This window comes from Hylobates moloch, unplaced genomic scaffold (assembly GCF_009828535.3).
Source record: "Hylobates moloch isolate HMO894 unplaced genomic scaffold, HMol_V3 SCAFFOLD_6, whole genome shotgun sequence".
In the NCBI taxonomy this organism is placed as follows: domain Eukaryota; kingdom Metazoa; phylum Chordata; class Mammalia; order Primates; family Hylobatidae; genus Hylobates; species Hylobates moloch.
The window spans coordinates 140,896,405-140,912,079 of NW_026652281.1; the positions used below are offsets into that span (position 1 = coordinate 140,896,405).

General features: G+C 36.0%; 1 long non-coding RNA gene across 5 annotated transcripts in view; it reads left to right on the top strand.

The window, feature by feature from the left end:
• Positions 1 to 6,978: 6,978 nt before the first annotated feature.
• The window catches only part of LOC131383683 (uncharacterized), a 410,805-nt gene continuing 402,108 nt past the window's right edge, over positions 6,979 to 15,675 (top strand). For all 5 annotated transcript variants that reach the window (XR_009213888.1, XR_009213889.1, XR_009213890.1 and 2 more), the window contains exons 1-2: positions 6,979 to 7,211; positions 7,651 to 7,725. This is a non-coding gene — a long non-coding RNA (uncharacterized LOC131383683). The remainder of the gene's footprint in view (positions 7,212 to 7,650; positions 7,726 to 15,675) is intronic.

Here is a 15,675-nt window from a genome sequence, read left to right on the forward strand (position 1 = left end):
CCTTTGGTTTTACCACTTCTATTTTCAAATACTGTTCCAGTTATCTATTGTTACATAATGAACTATCCCAAAACTTAGTGGCTTAAAATATCAGTCATTTTATCATGTCTCTCAGTTTCCTGGGTCAAGCATTCAGACAGTTTGGCTGTGTGTTTCTTCTGCTCAAGGTGGCTTTGAGGGAGGTGACTCCATGACATTGTCCTGGCAAAAGAGCTGGATGGGATCATTAGCTTCAATCGCATGTCTTGTGTCTACAGGGATAGTTGAAGGCAGAACTCAACTGGAAGTGTGGACCAGACATAGCTTCCTACGCATGGCATTCTTAGGGTAGAAGACTCCTTACATGAAGTCTCAGGGTTCTAGTAGTGAATGTCCTATTGAAGAAGATAAAATGTATGGTCTTTTAGTTATTTTTAAAACCTTAGAAGACACATTGAGTCACTTTTAAAGTACTGTATTGGTCAAAGCTATCAGAAGCGTACTCTGATTAAAGACATCTCATAGAGTCCCAAATCTCAATGGCAGGAGTGTTAAAGAATTTGCTTGCTACATTTAAACCGTGTTCCATTAGGATCAATGCTGTTTTGTCTTGTTTGTTTGTTTGAACTTACTTGCGTCTCTGTATATGAGATCTGAGGATGTATCCTCCGGGAACTCCTTCAGTTGCTCCCAATTTTAGCATTTTCTTTGCATAATGGAAATTCCAGTCTCTCTTTCTTCCTTCTATTATAGCTTACAGAATTGCCTCAAAATATTGAGCATTCATATGGAAGTTATTTTGTAAAATTCTAGTCATAATACAGATTTAGCTTTCTGCATTTCTTATTAATTTTGAGGAAGTTTAAGGTAAAAAGTGCTGGAAGTCTATGTATGGTCTCATGTTTTCATCTGGAACCCAAAGTACAGGCAAAATTTATAACCCATGTTTAAAAATAAAGAAATTATTTGTAAAAGAGATGTTCAACTTAAGGTACTTGAGGGATATTCGTAGGAAGACATCTAATTGCTATTTAGAATCATGCGTAGATTTATTTTTTTTAACAAATTGACACTATTTATTGGCAAAGAAAAAGTATAATCTTTTTTATGCCAAAAACTAGCCGTTTCTGTCATATGAATAAAAGGTGGAATATATACATAATGGGTGAGTATATCTAAATCCTTCCCTATAAGGCCATTAAAAAAGATTAATATTTCAGTAGCCCATTAATCACAGAACAATTAAAGAACTATATAAAAATTAAACTTAACTACATATTGGAGGAATATGTGAATTTATTTATACATCTAACACACTTTAAAATAAAGAAAATTTTTATTAACTGGCTTAAAAATAATGTTAAACTCATGTACTATTGGTAAAAGGGTACCTACAGACTTCTCACATCAATGTTTCCTTGCAAAGAAGTGGAAAAACGTAATCCAAAAGCTCTTTAAGAATGAGCCACTGATGAAAACACTATGTTTATTATTTTAACATATTCACGTGGTGCCTCTAGCTTTGTGCTTTTTGCTTAGCATTCTCTTGGCTATACAGGCTCTTTTTTGGTTCCGTATGAAATTTAAAGTAGTTCTTTCTAATTCTATGAAGAAAGTCAATGGTAGCTTGATGGGAATAGTATTGAATCTATAAATTACTTTGGGCAGTATGGACATTTTCATGATATTGATTCTTCCTATCCATGAGCATGGAATGTTTTGCCATTTCTTTGTGTCCTCTCTGATTTCCTTGAGCAGAGATTTGTAGTTCTCCTTGAAGAGGTCCTTCACATCCCTTGTAAGTTGTATTCCTAGGTATTTTATTATCTGTGTAGCAATTGTGAATAAGAGTTTGCTCATGATTTGGTTCTCTGCCTCTTATTAGTATATAGGAATGCTTGTAATTTTTGCATATTGATTTTGTACCTTGAGACTTTGCTGAAGTTGCTTATCAGATAAGGAGTTTTGGGGCTGAGATGAAGGGGTTTTCTAATTATAAAATCGTGTCATCTGCAAACAGAGATAATTTGACTTCCTCTCTTTCTATTTGAATACCCCTTGTTTCTCTCTCTTGCCTGATTGCCCTGGCCAGAACTTCCAATACTATGTTGAATAGGAGTGGTGAGAGAGGGATCCCTGTCTTGTGCCAGTTTTCAAAGGGAATGCATCCAGCTTTTGCCCATTCAGTATGATATGACTGTGGGTTTGTCATAAATAGCTTTTATTATTTTGAGATACATTCCATCAATACCTAGTTTATTGAATGTTTTTAGCATGAAGGGGTGTTGAATTTTATCGAAGACCTTTTCTGCATCTATTGAGGTAATCACGTGTTTTTTTGTCATTGGTTCTGTTTATATGATGGATTACGTTTATTGATTAGCATATGTTGAACCAGCCTTGCATCCCAGGGATGAAGCTGACTTGATTGTGGTGGATAAGCTTTGTAATGTGCTGCTGAATTTTTATTGAGGATTTTTCACATTGATGTTCATCAGGGATATTGGCCTGAAATTTTCTTTTTTTGTTGTGTCTCTGCCAGGTTTTAGTATCAGGATGATGCTGGCCTCATAAAATGAGTTAGGAAGGATTCCCTCTTTTTCTATTGTTTGGAATAGTTTTAGAAGGAGTGGTACCAGCTCCTCTTTGTACCTCTGGTAGAATTCGGCTGTGAATCCATCTGGTCCTGGGCTTTTATTGGTTGGTAGGCTATTACTGCCTTGATTTCAGAACTTGTTATTAGTCTCTTCAGGGATTCAACTTCTTCCTGGTTTAGTCTTGTGTCCAGGAATTTGTCCATTTATTTATCCATTACGTGTCCAGGAATTTATCCATTTCTTCTAGATTTTCTAGTTTATTTGCATAGAGGTGTTTATAGTATTCTCTGATGGTAGTTTGTATTTCTGTGGGATCAGTGGTGATATCCACTTTATCATTTTTTACTGTCCATTTGATTCTTCTCTCTTTGCTTCTTTATTAGTCTGGCTAGTGGTCTGTTTTGTTAATCTTTTCAAAAAACCAGCTCCTGGATTCATTGATTTTTTGAAGGGTTTTTCATGTCTGCCTCCTTCAGTTCTGCTCTGATCTTAGTTATTTCTTGTCTTCCGGTAGCTTTTGAATCTGTTTGCTCTTGCTTCTCTAGTTCTTTTAATTGTGATGTTAGGGTGTCAATTTTAGATCTTTCCTGCTTTCTCCTGTGGGCATTTAGTGCTATAAATTTCCCTCTAAGCACTGCTTTAGCTGTGTCCCAGAGATTCTGGTACATTGTGTCTTTGTTCTCAATGGTTTCAAAGAACTTATTTATTTCTGCCTTAATTTCATTATTTACCCAGTAGTCATTCAGGAACAGGTTGTTTAGTTTTCCTGTAGTTGTGTGGTTTTGAGTGAGTTTCTTAATCCTGAGTTCTAATTTGATTGCACTGTGGTCTAAGAGACGATTTGTTATGATTTCCCTTCTTTTGCATTTGCTAAGGAGTATTTTACTTCCAATTATGTGGTCAATTTTAGAATAAGTGCTATACATTGCTTAGAAAAATGTATATTCTGCTGCTTTGGGGTGGAGAGCTCTGGAGAGGTCTATTAAGTCCGCTTGGTCCAGAGCTTAGTTCAAGTCCTGAATATCCTTGTTAATTGTCTGTCTCGTTGATCTGTCTCATATAAATAGTGGGGTGTTAAAGTCTCCCACTATTATTGTGTGGGAGTCTAAGTCTCTTCATAGGTCTCTGAGAACTTGCTTTATGAATCTGAGTGCTCCTGTATTGGGTGCATATATATTTAGGATCATTAGCTCTTCTTGTTTGCATTGATCTCTTTGCCATTATGTAATGCCCTTCTTTGCTTTTTTTTTTTTATCTTTGTTGGTTTAAAGTCTGTTTAATCAGAGACTAGGATTGCAACCTCTGCTTTTCTTTTGCTTTCTATTTTCTTGGTAGATCTTCCTCTGTCCCTTTATTTTGAGCCTATGTGTATCTTTGCACGTGAGGTGGGTCTCCTGAATACAGCACACCAATGGGTCTTGACGCTTTATCCCATTTGCCAGTCATGCTACCCGACCTCAAGCTATAGTACAAGGTTACAGTAACCAAAACACTATGGGACAATAATCAAAATAGCATGGTACAGTAACCAAAAACAGCAAGGCTACTGGTACCAAAACGGATATGTAGACCAATGGAACAGAACAGAGGCCTCAGAAATAACACCACACATCTACAACCATCTGATTTTTGACACACCTGATAAAAACAAGCAATGAGGAAAGGATTCCCTATTTAATAAATGGTACTGGGAAAACTGGCTAGCCATATGCAGAAAACCAAAACTGGACCCCTTCCTTACACCCTATACAGAAATTAACTCAAGATGGATTCAAGATTTAAACATAAGACCTAAAACCATAAAAAACCCAAGAAGAGAACCTAGGCAAAGATGTCATGACTTCAAAACTAAAGCCAACAGCAATTGCAACAAAAGCCAAAATTGACAAATGGGATCTAATTATACTAAAGAGCTTCTGCATAGCAAAAGAAACTATCATCAGAGTGAACAGGAAACCTACAGAATGGAAGAAAATTTTTGGAATTTATCCATCTGACAAAAGGCTAATATCCAGAATCTACATGGAACTTAAACGAATTTACAAGAAAAAAACCAACAACCCCATCAAAAAGTGGATGAAGGATATGAACAGACACTTTTCAAAAGAAGACATTTATGTGGCCAACAAACATATGAAAAAAGCTTATAATTGCTGGTCATTAGAGAAACACAAATCAAAACCACAATGAGATACTATCTCACACCAGTTAGAATGGCAATCATTAAAATGTCAGGAAACGACAGATGCTGGAGAGGATGTGGGGAAATAGGAACGCTTTTACACTGTTCTTGGGAGTGTAAATTAGTTCAACCATTGTGGAATACAGTGTGGTTATTCCTCAAGGATCTAGAACTAGAAATACCATTTGACCCAGCCATCCCATTACTGGATATATACACAAAGGATTATAAATCATTCTGCTATAAAGACACATGCACACATATGTTTATTGCAGCACTATTCACAGTAGCAAAGACGCGGAATCAACCCAAATGCCCATCAATGATAGACTGCATAATATGGCACTTATACACCATGGAATACTATGCAGCTATAAAAAAGGATGAGTTCACGTCCTTTGCAGGGACATGGTTGAAGCTGGAAACCATCATTCTCAGCCAACTAACACAGGAACAGAAAACCAAACACCACATGTTCTCACTCATAAGTGGGAGTTGAACAAGGAGAACCTATGGGCACAGGAAGGGGAACATTGCACACTGGGGCCTGTCAGGGAGTGTGGGGGCAAGGGGAGGGATAGCATTAGGAGAAATACCTAATGTAGATGACAGGTTGATGGGTGCAGCAAACCACCATGGCACATATATACCTATGTAACAAACCTGCACATGTATCCCAGAACATAAAGTATAAAAAAAAATCACATGAATTTTTCAATGCATTGTTGAATAATTAATTTGAATCAGGCTTTCCACATTACTTAGGTTTATAGGATTTCTTTCCAGCAAGGGTTTTCAAATGACTTTTAAAGTAATTTTTAAAATTCAGAACTTTACTGTATTTCCCAAACTACTGGGATTTTAATCTCGTGTGCTTTTCTGTATTTATAGGGTCCATCTCCACTGTGCATTTTCATGAGCCTTTGAATGAATATGAGAGAAATAAAGGCATTTCCACATCCCATGCATTAATGTTTTTTTCTGCAGAATAAGTTATTTTGTGTCATCAAATGTAACTGGAATAACTAAAGACCCTATCACATTTTGTGCATTCATTAGGGTTCCCTTCAGTGTGAGTCCTTTCAACATTTCAGAAAGAACTGAAAAACCAGATGGCTTTTCCACATTTTTTACATTCACAGGCTTTTTTTCCAGTTTTATTCCTTTCATGTCTTTGAAGGAAACTGTGAAAATTAAATGCTTTCCACATTCCTTACATTCATAGGATTTCTCCTCGATATGTGATCTTTCATGTATTTGATGGAAAGTGGAACGACTGAAGCCTTTTCCACAATTTTACAATCATAGGGCTTTTCTCTATGAACAGCTTTTTTATATGCTCAAAGGAAACTGAAAAAAGTGAATGCTTTACCACATTTCTTACATGCATAGAGTTTTTCACCAGTGTGTCTTTATATGTTCTTGCAACTTAGCAAGACAATGAAATGCTTCCCCACATTTCTTACATTCACATGGCTTCTCTCCAGTATGAGTTCTTTCATGGTAATGAAGGTTACTAGAACAGCTGAAGGTTTTACTAAATTTCTTATATTCATGAGGTTTCTCTCCAGTATAAGTTTTTTCATAGTAAAGAAGGCTACTGGAGTCGAGTGACTGAAGGGTTTACCGCATTCCTCACATTTATACAGTCTCACTCCAGTATGAGTTCTTTCACTGTCTTAAGGGGAACTGGAATATTTGAAGGCTTTACCACATTTCTTAAATTTACTGGGATTTTCTCCAGAGTGAATGCTTCAGTGTCTTTTAAGAGTACAGGAAAATCTGAATGCTTTTCCACACATTTCTTACATTCATAGGGTTTCTTTCCACTGTGAGTTCTTTCATGTGTGAGAAAGGAACTGGAAAAACTAAAGGCTTTACCACATTGTTTACATTTATCGGATTTCTCTCTCATGTGACTTGCCTGAAGTATTTGAAGTGAACTGTGAAAATCAAAGACTACCATGTCTCTTTGAACACTTGTAAGATAAATGAAGGCATTCAAACATGATTATCATTATATGGCGTCTTTACACGTTACTAATAGTCATATGATTTGCCTCTAGTGTGAGATACAATGTGCTTTAAATTTTTCCAAGAATTCTTTACTGATCTTCAATGTTGACATTCCCCTTTGTTTCCTATAGAATCCAGGATTATGATGATTTCCTGCATCACATCTCTGTAGAAATTCTGAGAAGGATCCAGCAAAGCCCACTTCTGTTGGGTGAAGGTCACAGCCACATCTTCAAAGGCAACTAAGTCCATATTCCAACTTCCTAGGTGTCCTGGCATCCTCCCCATGCATCTCCCAGTACCTGCAGGTCACAGAGTGATAAAGGCTGTGGCAGAACTCCCTGGGCCTCCTATAGTGAAGAAGAAGGAGCAGTGAAGACTGACTAAGCAATGGACACCTGGGCATGAAAGACCTGAGTAGATTTATTTCTTGAAATGTGAGTTTAATATTGTACTAGGCTCAGCTAGTTTTTATGAATGAAAGATGCTAGTTTATTATTCTTCTAATTTCTTCCTTAATTTCAAAAAATAAATGAGCCCAAAGGAGAGGATACAGAGCTTCTACTTCAACTAGTTCACAGGCTAGTAGAAAATTATTAAGTCAATATGTTATAAATTATTTTTGTACATGATATAAGAACCCTAAGGGCTTCTAGAAAATTAGAATGTTTATTTGTTTTAAAAATTACTTGCTATTACAGAAAAGATTGGGAAGTCAAGTAATGGAAAGAGGAAGAGAAAGAATGCCAAAAGTAGTGGAAATTGAGCCTGTTCTTTTTTTGATGCTTTGATGCTTTTACTCATTCATTGATTTAATCATTTGTGTATCAGTCCATCCATCTGACTAACCTAAGCAGAAAATGAATTTATTTGCAGAAAACCATGCAGTTCATCGAATCAAAGTCCTGAACACAGAAAACAAGGCAGGAAGACATCACCGAGCACAGTCAGGTAGGTTTACCCAAGCTTGTTCATGGTCTTCTTATAACTATGATTGCCAATCATAGTATCCATAAACTCCTAAGAGCACAGATGCCACTGTGAATAAGCTTTGTCTACTATGCTTTGTTTTCTCCCATGTGGATTTATAGTCGAGTAGGAATGTTCCGTTGGCCAATCCTAGATCTCATGCTTATCCTCTAACTTCCAGATGTCAGAAGATGAGCATTTCTAGTCTCAAATGATTTCTGTCATCTTTGACTATTACGAAGACTCATGTACTAGAGGTTTCAGTAAAAGCCAGGATACTATGTGGATACTGGAGTATTAAAAAATAACATATTTTAACTATGGCCAGTCATTTTTTCCGACTCTGTATTGAATGCTCAAGACATAATAATACATTTTTTTTCCCACTTGAAAGAATCTCACACTGTGATAATTAAAGATCAGAGAAATTAGTGATTTATATTATTTTATTACACAGGACATAGCCACTAGACCAGCTGCAGGCACCACTGGGAGACAGGCTAGTTGGTAACAGAAAGCTTCCTGGAGCACTCAAACTTAGGAAAGATTAACAGAAGTTAGCCAATGATGAAAATGCTGAAGACATATGATCTGTGCTAAGGGGTGAGCGTGATTGAAGTTTTAGGGGAAGCAGAAAAAGTATCTCATTCTGGTAAGTTTAAGATGTTCAGAGCAAATAGTTTTGTAGACAGTAACATGCATTTTTCCCGGAGAGGTACCATACCATGAACAGTGCAGTATGCCATACTAAGATGTTTAGACATTATCTTGAGGGAATGGGAAGAGGAAGACAGAGGGTGGCTTTGAGGGATTTTAATCAGGACAGGGGAGTAATTTTATTTGGTCTTTGGAAAAAAATACTCTGGGTTATTCTAAATATTATGAATTTAAAGCTGGGGGAAGTGGACAAGTTAGGAGGGTGTTCTAGGGAAAGGTCCATGGAGATGGGAATAAATATGCTGGGTATATTACTTACCTAGAAACTTGAACATTCTTTTGTTGAAAAACTAAAAATATTTTTTTCTTAGTATAATTGAATGCAAAGTTAAGGCACTCTAGGGGAGATTTAATCTGGGTTTCATTTCTTATTTCTCAAATTCCCTATCAGATTAGTTTAGTGGAAACATTACTGTTTTCCTTTACCAATTGTGAGTAGCTTTCTGTTCTGCAATTAGTGAAATTTACCAGCATGACTGTAGCTGGCCCATATACAATATTATCTGGCACTGTTTCAGAGCACAAGACCTTATATTAGAGAACAATGCACTCTCATTTAGTCCTGATCAATTTTGAAAGCTTCAAAAATATTTGCTCCTCCTCGCTTCTCAGCTTCATTAATGAAAATACAACCATTAAGCCAGAAAATTCTCTAAATTCTATATTTAATAAACAGCTCTAATAATGATAATAATTTCAGTTTTCAAACTTGATATTTTATGCTACAATTTTGGTGTCTGTATTATCCAACTTTAACCACCAATTATTTGAGAAATCTTCTAATATACATTTAGCATTGCATAATAACCTGCAGGAATATTATTAGAAAACAAAGTGCTCATCATTTTTTTACTGTTAAATGCTAGTTAAATGGATAACACAATTACGAAGCCCTTCGAGGAAGAACATTGCAGTAACTGATAAATCCAAATGTTCCCTGAACCATTCCTTATATCAATAACCCACACTTTTATTTTATTCTTCTATGCATGAGAACTTTAAAGACAGAGGAAAAATTTCCAGAGTCATTCTGAATTGCTGTTTATTCAAATTATACATAAAGATTTGCTGACATGGTATGTTCTATGACGAGCAGGCCCCTGCAAATCTACCTTCAAAGGCCAAGAGAACTGAGAGACCAAAGAAATAGGGTCTGTGGAACAAATGCCATTATCTTCGGTGGCTGTGAGACAAGATGGTGGATCCCGGCACCATTACCCCTAAGACCCAAGGCTTACACAACATAGGGAATCAATATATAAGACAACTGAATTCATCCCCTCAGGGAGAGGCAAGAGTGCTATGTGCATTCGCCTAAAGTCAGGATTTATGGTCAAGATTGTTTTGACCTAAGGGAAGGACTTATGGTAACAGTGTATAAAGTAGAAATCCTAGAGGCATTTCCAGAACAGGGATTAATCAAAAGTCAACATAGTGGATTAGCACCCAAAAATGGAGTTGCTTTATTTTTATTGAGCATTCTGGATTATAGGCCCAAATCATTTCATTTCCTCTTCAGAATTCATGGATTTTCAAAGTTGTATCACAATAATCTAGCCTAAAACTTGAGATAGGACAGATGGCAGCCAGGGTTCAGAGGAGGAGTGGTAGCAGAAGGAAAATTCAGATAATGACTCTATAATGATGAAGACTCAAATCATTCCATGCTACCAGAAATTCTCACAGTACCTTTCTGTCAAAGATGACCCCTTCCCAAAAAGTTATCATGTGTCACAAGAGACTCTTAACTACAGGCCAAAAGAATTTTTTGAAAGCAGGCCCCTAATGGCTTACTCCATTTGCTAACGTTGTTATTCGTATTTGTTTCACATCAAGCTGTATAAGTAATATTTATAAATTTAAGTTACTCAGGACCTGACGTATGGGTGTATGTATCTGCCTGAGACTGCTAGAATATTGCCTTTATATTTTTAGTCAATGGTTTTTATTACCACCAAGTGTGACCCTGATTTTTTTTTTCTTTGAGATGGAGTCTTGCTCTTGTCGCCCAGGCTGCAGGGCAGTGGCGCGATCTTGGCTCACTGCAACCTCTGCCTCATGGGTTTGAGCAATTCTCCTGCGTTAACCTCCTGAGTAGCTGGGATTACAGGTGCCCACCAGCACACCTGGCTAATTTTTGTACAAAGTAGAGATGAGGTTTTGCCATGTTGGCCAGGCTGGTCTCAAACTCTTGACCTCAGGTGATCCACCTGCCTCAGCCTCCGAAAGTGCTGGGATTACAGGTGTGAGCCACTGAGCCTGGCCAGCCCTGATTTTTTATAGATGTAGATCAGTTCAGCAATTCATATCCTCAAAAGAAAATCTTCTTATAAATTTCTGATACATAAAGATGTGCATCTATGTGTATGTTCACAAACATACATACAGTTCGTAGCTCCAGCTGCTGAGAAGGCTTGATGCAATGATGCCCAGAGAACAACGAACTCACTAGCCTTACAATCTTGGTGTCTAAAACCTAGAATACTTGGTTTCTAGAGGAGGTTTAAGAACCTCCTCAACCCATGAGAGGAATTTTTGGAGAAATGAGTGCTTCCATGGCTGTGTCTGAGAAAATATAAGATGAACTAGGAACATGTTGAAAGTGGTTCCAGAAAGTAAGGAAGTGCTTAAAAAATTACATGGTCAACTTAAATGGATACAAAAGCAAACCTGAAAGAGTTCCCAATGGCCAAAGCTGGAATACTCTGGGCAACAGAATAAGTAATGACAGTATTGGATTATAACTCAGAATAGAGAATTATCCATGAGTTTGTACAGAGCATCTATATCTGTATCATCTGTATCATCTATATCTGTATCTTAAATAAATACATACATGGGGGAAAAAGATAGCTCTCCTTTACTGAAGAATTTCAATTAACAAATGTAAATCAAAATAGACTTGCCTCATCTTTTCTCACACTTAGGATCTCTATATCTTTCCTAGCACCCACCTAATACTCATCTGTACTAGTATCCACCAAATATTTTGGGATGCTTACACATCTCCCAGGCAGATCCTCTAGCTCCCAATGTTTTCTCCTTTGAAAATGTTTTATGTTTTTCTTCCTACACAGATTAGGTTTCTAGAACTACTTCCCTTAGTTATCTCAGCTTCTCAGGAAAACCAATAGTTCTTCCCACTGTTACCGAGTGATTCTTCTTACTTTCATTTCATATCTCAAAGTTTACTCTTGGTTTTACTTGTTATATTAAAACACTCTTTAAACTACCCGTATTCTGGCACTGTACACTTCCAAGAGAAGAGATTACAGGAACAAAAACAACCCCGACTCTGGGCAGATTAGGGAATGACAGATATTCTTCTGGATTCTTCTCTTAATTACATTTGATTGCCTCCCTCTTCCACCTCAAGCGCATACATAGGCTTTGTAAGGATGATCTCTATTGCTATGTCATGAACTTTATGTGCATGAATGCATTACGTTTCCCACCCTACCACACAGACAATATTATCTTCATTTAAAAAATATAGAAACAGACACTCATAGAGGTTAAATTATTTTCCCAAGGCTGCTTGACTAACAAATAATTCAGTCGGAAATTGAATCCAATGGTGTTTTAAACTTTAAAGCTAATTCGTTTTCTTCAAATTGGGTTACAATTGTTGTATTCCTATTGTAATGCTTTATATCCATAAATGCCTGATTTTTTTTGTCTGTGGAGTATATTCGGTCATGAAATTTGGTACTTTGGGTTTCTGCCCTATGGATAATAGGAAATGAGTCACTTTTCTTGTATCCCTGCATCTGCAGGACATGCACTCCTCAAAAGTTCATGTGACATCATTGAGTCCTTGTTTCCTGTGACTGTCACCTCTGCTTTCTGTCCCATAGGGCTTCCTGACTTAGTCAATATCCTTGGAGTTTTGAGAGAGATTTTCCTATTAGTTGATAAAACCAACTCTATACAGTCTTATTTTGTTTTCTTAAGATGAAAGAACAAAAGGAAGGACATAGTTCAGAACCAAAAAAAGAAAAAAAGACTCTTGTCATTGGTTAAAGGAGAGGAGGGAGAGTCAGAGAGAATGTAAAGAAAGCAACAAAATTTGAGGCAGGGCAGGCATGCAGTCTCCTAAAATGGATGGGTGGACAAAGGGGATAGTTTCTGAGTCCAATTTTTAAGTCTGTGTTTTCATGAGAAAAGATGAACATTGTGTTTCCATTTTGGTGACCTCCTCTAATAACTTTCTCTCTCTCTCTCTCTCTCTCTCTCACACACACACACCCACACACCCACACACACACATATATTTTTTTCTGGGAGAGGGAGTCTTTCATTTCTTTCAACTGTAGCTTTAAAAAATCAGTGAATTAGGACTATCTAATTAAAAAGTGAAACCTATATTTGGCACCACATAAGACCATAAAATGGTTTCTCTAATTTTTTCTTTAGAATTTTCTTTAAAAATTTCAGTCACACTGATGTGTATATAGACTCTGGTAATTCTATGCTTAGTTTCCATTGAAAGTAGTTCTACAGGAAGAACTGATTCCAGAGTATTTAAAATCTCTGCTAACATTGATGCAAAGAGAAAATCCATCAAGATCACACTTCTTTTTTGATGGTTCAGGCATACTAGATAAACACAATTTCATCTAATACTCACTTTAATAAGTAAATCGGGGCATAAAGGACGGGGGGAAGAAAAGAATGGAAACATTCCTGAATTGTAATTGATGGATAGGTCAATGTATAGTATGATCAGACATTAGTTTAAAAAATTGAAATGAATTCAAACAGAGTTTACCCTTTTTATCTAATTGCAGTATTTCAGAGAAAGTACATCTAGTTCGGATTATTACCTTGGGCTGAAAACCCATATTCTTTATTTTTTACCTATCTTTAATATTTGAAACAATAATTTTCCCATATGACTCAGTTTTTTCAACATATATGTCAATGCATGTAACCGAAGATTTCATTTGTTAGTCATGAGTGAAAAGGAGGCATAAGATCCCACATCATCTCATCATGTTTTCCATAGGAGTTTTCTAAGTAGCAAGATTTATTGATCAAGTAGATATTCTGATTACCAAACTTGCCAGTGGTATGGTTTTTTTTTCCCAATCCAAGTAAATAAACCCTTCAGAAATTATTCTGAATCAAATTATTTGGTTATCTGGACTGAGAAAGCTGAGGAAAAATATGCAGTAACTATTTTGTGTTTATTTTGCATCACACATTGTAAAGTGCTAAGAGAAGAGCAAATGCTTTAATTAAAAAGAACAATTTTCTTAGGAAAAACAATCACTATGTTTGCTAACTGAATCTAATGTGTTGCATAGCCAAACTGGGGCTTTAATATATGCCATCTTTTTAAATGTCAAATCAACCAGCAGCAGTTGTGACTGCATATTTATTCAGTGTAATTGATAGAAATGTTTAATTAAATATTATGAAGGGTAATTCTCTAGCTTTCTCTATCAGACAAATTGAAACCACCACCAGCTTCTGAGATTATTCTTGTATAATTAAATAAAAACACTCAAAGAACAGAAAAGCAACACTGCCGGAGTTCGAGATGGCTTTGAAACACTTTTGTTTGTAAAAACCCTGCATAAAAATTTCCCCAGTTGTTTTTTCTAATCTTTCTGTCTCCTTCCCTCCTTTCTCTCCTCTTTTGTCTTGCATCTATAATGTAAAATGATCATAGGGCAAAAAATTGAGGACAAGATGGACCTGTCATTAGTTTGTGGACTAGTTGTAAGGGATTATCTAATAATTAATGCAGATAATAAATGTTATGGAGAAGAAGAAAATAAATTGTAATTTCAAATTGAAGGGGAGATTTTTAGTTATTCTTTAGAACCCCATTTGAAATTATTCAAATTTAAAAATTTTTCCTGATTAAACAAATATACTTTCTTGTTATATTTTAAACTGTCTTCCTTGCCTGAAAGAGAGTAATATATATATATATTTATAAAATATAACATATATATAATATATAATGTAGTAATCAAACTTTAAATAGACTCCCTATCACAGTGTGTGTTAACCATAAGTCAAAGCCATATTATTCCAAGGTTAACTATTCATTTCTGCACTTGTGTATTTTAGCCATGAGCATTAAATGGTAAAGGTATGATCCCTTTGAAAAATTATTTTTTTTAACAAAGTATCTTACACAAGTGATTAAATATCAAATAAGACTAAATGACATAGTTAAAACAGCTGTCCCCTGCTCCATCCTTCACTGGCCTTCTGCCCCCACATCATTCTCCAGAAAAACTATTTTAAAGTATTCTGGCTGTTTTATCTGAGATTTACCTCCATGTCTTTAAATAACAAGATTATCCTGCATATTTCTTGGTTGAATGGCATAGCTATACCAAGGATGGCAATTTGGAAAGTTTTCTATCATGCGCATGTATTTGGCCTATTTTTAGAAAATGATAACTAGCTTTCCTTGGGTGATCTGAAAAATTAATTTATACCTCAGCCTTTTTGAATAGAGATGTAATATGGTTTTACCATTGAACAGACCACCAATCTTTTCTAGGTGTCAATTTAATTTATAGAAATTATTTGTGCCAAGTAGAAAATTAATGATGTCAGAAGGGCAAATCCTTTACCTTTATTATGTTTGCTCTATGAAAAACAATAGTGACATGCCAGGAGCTCCTATTTTGCTAAGCAAAGACGCATCTTGAATGTGAATGCTGCTCTAGCCAAACTCATATATCCTTACGTGACTGAATCCTATGATGGTATACACCACGGAAATGAACTCCTATTTTATGTGGCATCAAGGCTGAATCCCTTCATTGGGTCTTGCTCTCCATCCTCAACCCATGAGATTCCACTGATCCCAATGATGGATGTGCTGATTAAGTTTATTTTTCTTACATCCCCTAAATAATGCTTGTTTCATCTTTATGGTTTTTAAAATGTGCTTCCTAAACTGTGTTTCGTTGTATGTTAGTTCCATAATGTGTTGGCTAGAATTCCATGGTCAAATATATTTGAGAAATACTATATCATATTCCCCTCTAGGAGATTCACAATATGCAATAGCATACTGAAGGCTCTGAAAATTCCTACAGTGTTAAAAAAGGAAGCAAAATGAAAAAGTCTTTTACTCAATTTAAACCAGACTTTCCCCAGCTTGTTTGAGACAGAACACTTGTGCTTTGTAGTACACTTGTTAACGGCCTGCAAAATAATGATGAGCAAGAAACTGGTTCTGGG